The 5,528-nt window shown below is 37.5% G+C and overlaps 1 pseudogene; it reads right to left on the bottom strand.

The window, feature by feature from the left end:
• Nucleotides 1-855: 855 nt before the first annotated feature.
• LOC133256082 (small ribosomal subunit protein uS17m-like) lies at nucleotides 856-1,268 on the bottom strand (annotated as a pseudogene).
• Nucleotides 1,269-5,528: the final 4,260 nt, after the last annotated feature.

The following is a 5,528-nucleotide window of genomic DNA, read 5'->3' as shown; positions in this document are numbered from 1 at the left end:
TGTAGGTAGAATTTAAATACATATAGGCTAATAGCAATCCTCATATTAACTGTAAATACAAAATGCTTTGATTGGGTTTAATATTCAAAATAATAAGAATGCTCTTGGATACTCTTTCATCTTTCTCTTTAAAATATATACAATGGGATCCTACACATCCATATTGTTTGTGTTTGGTCATTAAGTCTTGTCTGACTCTCTTGCAATCCTATGGACTGTAGCCTGCCAGGCTCCTCTGTCCACGGGATTTCCAAGGAAGAATACTGGAGTGGGTTGCCATTCCTTTCTCCAGGGGATCTTCCCAACCCAGGGATGGAACCTGCATCTCCTGCACTGGCAAGCAGATTCTTTACCACTGAGCCATCTGGGGAACCCACACATCTCTATACATGCATATTAATTCTCTTAGGGGGGAAAAAAAAAAAAAACAAGATTTTTCTCATCATTTTGATTCTCCTCCAAAATTGTGTTGTTCTCTTTTTGTGATTGTTTTCTACACAATCTCATTTTATTGTATTTGGATCCTTAATCAACCAAAGTTAGGATATTGGAATGTACTTAAAAAGGACTCAGTTATCAGAGATTACCTTATTTTTGAGGAAAGAACTGCCAATAACTATACTTTCTTGTCTTCAATTTCCAAAGGATTCTTTATAAAATAGCTTTTTCACAAATAAGTATACATTCATTTGCTATTTTGCTACTTAGCTTTAATTTTAAGAATGTTAATTCTTCCATAACCATTTCTTTTTTAGGAAAAATTATAACAAGGTCTTTACTTCATTTACTTTTAGCTATTTCATAAATACCAGAAGGGAAACTAGACGATTTGTGAGAAAACTTAGGAAAAAGTACTTAGAAACCCTTCCAGTCTTCCCTCACTGTTGAAGAGAGATCGAGGTCTTCGAAGTTTTGGGTTAGGTGGGTGAGCTCCAGACAGACTGGACCCTCCAGGTAGGTGGTTCCCCTACAGCACTTTGTGGTCACTGAATATATGACTTGTCAAACAGTGAACATGATCTCAGCCAGTTCATGATTAACAGGGCTTTATTTGCCGGACAGGCAGAGCTTTGAGAAGCTCAATATACTCAATGTTGGAGTGCTGGAGAGCATTGCAGCAAAGTACACTTTTTGCTTATTAAAATATTTTAATAAATAAGGATCCAGAACAATCTGGCCACTCTTAATTCAGCAGTCTTTTGCATTGCTGTCACAGTCACCTTCCCCACGACCCATATGGCATGGACAAATGAATGAGCTATCAACATTATGTGGCTTTGGTCACCTCGAGGGCTCCCATGCCATGGAGCTCCCTAACCCTACCCACTCCAGTCCATCTCCTTCTGTGGTAGCAGAAGCTGTCAGTCACCTCCAGATTCCTTTCATGTCATTTCTGATGAGTGCGTATTGGGCTACCTCAAGAAAATAATGCAAAAGTCAGAAAAAGAAAAACAAATACTGTATATTAACACATATATGTGGAATCTAGAAAAAATGATACAGACAAAACTATTTGCAATGCAAAAATAGAGACACAGACATAAAGAACAAAGGTATGGATACCAAGAGAGGAAGGAAGTGATGAATTGGGGGGTTGCGATTAACATATATAGACTACTATGTATAAAATTACTAACTAATGAGAACATACTCTGTAGCACACGGAACTCTACTCAGTGCTCTGTGATGACCTAAATGGGAGGGAAATCCACCCCCACAAAGGGGGATATATGTATACACACGGCCGGCTCACTTTGCTATACAGCAGAAAATAACACAGCATTGTAAAGCAACTATCTCCAATAAAAATTTAAAAATACAAAATCATAAATAGTACTGATGACCTATGAAGTCATTAGAATGTGAGTACACAAGTTACAGAAATATGCTTTGAAAAGGAATTAAAAAGTTTACAGAAAGCTATTAAAATAATTTCAATATAATCAATTCATTTGAAACACAGAAACAGATGAACCAAAAAATATCAAATTTGACTCTTTTTAACTTTTTACCTTTTCTACAGTTTTTGCTAATTTTTAAGAAGGCATTGACCCTTGACTGATGTGAAGATACAAGATTAGAGTATAGGTCTGCTACTGAGGTGTCTTCGCCAAATTTGGTTTGGAGAAGTGTTTTGTTTGACTGGCACAAAATTAAAAACAAATTTATCTTAAAATTAAATATGCTGCCAACATTTAAAAATTAAGGCATTTGATATATTTAATATTGTAAGAAAACTCCATAATTCTGACATTTTTTGGAAAAAAAAATAAAGCCTAGCTTGTAACAAGGGGCACGGCAGCCATCTGTCAGTGCTGTGTTCAGGCTGCTTATTTTAGCTGGGCACTGCTCCCCAGTTTGCCCCAGTCTCATTTCCTGTCTTCTGCAAGATCTTAGTTTCTATCTCCTGAGATAACCTAGGGTTCAAAGGATACTTATATCTTCTAGCAAAAGACAGAATCATAGTATTTTCTTATTTCCTTCCTTACAACATTCCCATGTACTTCCAAATGATAATAATATAACATGGAAAGGAAAATAAGCAGAAGTGTAAAATAATCCATGGGAGATAAACTGATACAACCACTCCACTCTAAGCACATCATCTATTTGCTTGATAATTCAGCTTAAAATGAAAATCAGTGAAAAGATCAGCTATCTTATGTCTTTCTTAACCTAGGCTTACATGAGATCTTTAAAAGACAGACTTTTTGAAATGGTGACAGTATCTCGGGTTGTGCAAACCTGCAGGCTAAACTACAGATGGTGCCATTTAGCAAGGGCCAAATTGCTGGTTACAATCCACTGAAAAACACAGGGTTTATCATAGAAACATGGACAGTCGCTGGAATATCATGTCTCTTTGGGGCATTGTTTTAACAAATGCATTTACAAGAAAAATGGTCTCTGTTAACTACAGTTCCCAGAATACCTTGTAGAACATTCTGTCTGTATTGATCATAAAATGGCATAGCCATTCTGCCTCCTCTGGCAGAACTCAGGGGAAAGTGAGCAAGTGCATTACACCATGTGACAAACTTTAAATTATGAAAAACACTAGTGTGTAGTTTCATCAGAATTTGCATTCTGTTAGCAGGAGATAGATCTGAAATCTATTTTTATCCAAAGGATCTTGTTAAACTAAGATTGCCTGTTACTGTATGTAGTTGCTTCATGCAGTAGTGCCTGATGGTACTTCTTATAAGCAACAGAGAATAAACCCAAACAAGCTGAAAAATTATTTATTGCAATTTATTGCAAAATACTGCAATTCAAGAAAAATTACATCTGCATGGACTGCATAGTTTGAATACAATTTATGGTGTAGTTTCTCTTCATTAACCACATCCCAGAGAATTTTCAAAGCATCAGCTTGCATATTATTAACATGTACTTAAAATAACAATATAGAAAGCTTCAGGATTAAAGTAAAAGGTTAAGCGTAAAATGCAAGGTGCTTTAAGTGCATCTATATACTTACAATTCTTTAGAAATTCAGCTTTTTAATTAAAGTGAACTAGACCTTACCTAGACCAGCTAGATTAATAAGTATTTCATTCTACTCTAACTATTCTCCTTAATAAAAGCAGATGGAATCCATTTTGCAAGAAAAAGTATAGTATTAACTATCATGGCTTCTTTTATATAGTTAAACACATATAATTATTCTCCAGCATTTTTCATGGAAAGAAACAGTGACAAAAAAGTAAATATAGCATTTGAACTCAATGGAAATCTTTTTTCAGTTACTCTACATTGCATGTATTTGGGTCAGTGATTGTTTTTGTTTATTTTTTTGCCATTTATATGCACCATCTATTATTTTACAGCTTGATATTCTTAAAGGAAAATCCATACAAATTTTATTTACAAATGCATGTGGCATTTTAAATCATTAAAAAGTTGAATGTGAAGAGTATAATAAATGAGTCTCTAAAAATTTCATATTATATTGTCCACATGTCCTCTCGTGATTCACTCTCAGATTCTTTAGGGCTTTCCCTGAAAGGTGGTGGAAGAGAATGGATTCTATCTGTTACTTATATGTACAGTTTCTAGATATGATTATATTATAAAGGCCACTGCTGCTGCTGCTGTTAAGTCGCTTCAGTCGTGTCCAACTCTGTGCGACCCCATAGACGGCAGCGCACCAGGCTCCCCCGTCCCTGGGATTCTCCAGGCAAGAACACTGGAGTGGGTTGCCAAAGTCGCTCAGTCGTGTCCGACTCTTAGCAACCCCATTGACTGCAGCCCACCAGGCTCCTCCATCCGTGGGATTTTCCAGGCAACAGTACTGGAGTGGGGTGATTTTAATTCAGAAAAGAGTTTGAGGGAGTTACCTGGAAATCCAGTGGTTAGGACTCGAACTTCCCCTGATTGGGGAAGTAAGATCCCACAAAAAGCCTCACAGCCAAAAAGAACTGAGTTTGAATGTGAATCCAGAGGGTCTTTCCTAATTTCTTGTGATGCTGGGCAAATCAGTTAATCTGTCTGAGCTTAAGTTTTCTCATATGAAAACCAGGTATAAAAAATACTTGCTTCATACAATTGTTGAGAGGGTTAAAAAGAAAACCTTGCAATGCATCCATGACAACATCCAACATATAGGAAGCACTTTGAAAAGGTGCAATGGTTATGCTTATTTCTTCTCATTCTAAAGCACTACCAAAAGGCAGTCCAAGTCAACCTGGATTTGTATTAGATGCTGTTTTAAAACAAGAATTAAGTTTGAATGTTTCACTTGTTCAGCTATTACCACTATTATTTTCAAACTTCCTGGGTCAGCATATCCCACATCTCATTGATTAAGCCTCCAAACCCATCAGTGGAGAACTAGCCCTTGGCCTTTCAGGTTCCCTTGTTTGAGCTTCTTAGTTTTGTCACTCTGGTGAAATTTTAGTTTCTCTTCAGTGATATTTTCTTTGATGCACCGAGGCAGAAATAATCACTCAGAGCTTCTCTATTTTTCCAACATTAAGCTCTTCTCAGTGTGTCTGTTGATATTTGCTTCCTTCACTAAAAGCTAGTTGAGGGATAACGTGTGTTTCCCTAGCACTAATATGTTATTTGCAAGTTGCTGGAAGAGAAGTGGCCAAATTATATGAAAAATATGCTATGAAAAAGAAAGTTCTTTAATCTCTCAGTCGTGTCCAACTCTCCTATCCCATGGACTGTAGCCCACCAGGTTTCTCTGTCCATGTGATTTCCCAGGCAAGAATACTAGAGTGGGTTGCCATTTCATTTTCCAGGGGATATTCCTGATCCAGGTATGGAACCCATATTGTGTGTGTCTCCTGCATTGGCAGGTGGATTCTTTACCACTGTGCCACCTGGGAAGCCCTGCTGCTGCTGCTGCTGCTGCTGCTGCTAAGTCGCTTCCGTCATGTCTGACTCTGTGTGACCCCATAGATGGCAGCCCACCAGGCTCCCCGTCCCTGGGATTCTCCAGGCAAGAACACTGGAGTGGGTTGCCATTTCCTTCTCCAATGCATGAAAGTGAAGAGTGAAAGTGAAGTTGCTCAGTCATG

This window comes from Bos javanicus, chromosome 2 (assembly GCF_032452875.1).
Source record: "Bos javanicus breed banteng chromosome 2, ARS-OSU_banteng_1.0, whole genome shotgun sequence".
Lineage (NCBI taxonomy): Eukaryota > Metazoa > Chordata > Mammalia > Artiodactyla > Bovidae > Bos > Bos javanicus.
Note: the sequence above shows the minus strand (reverse complement) of the source record. Positions and strands in the feature narration are given on the sequence as shown.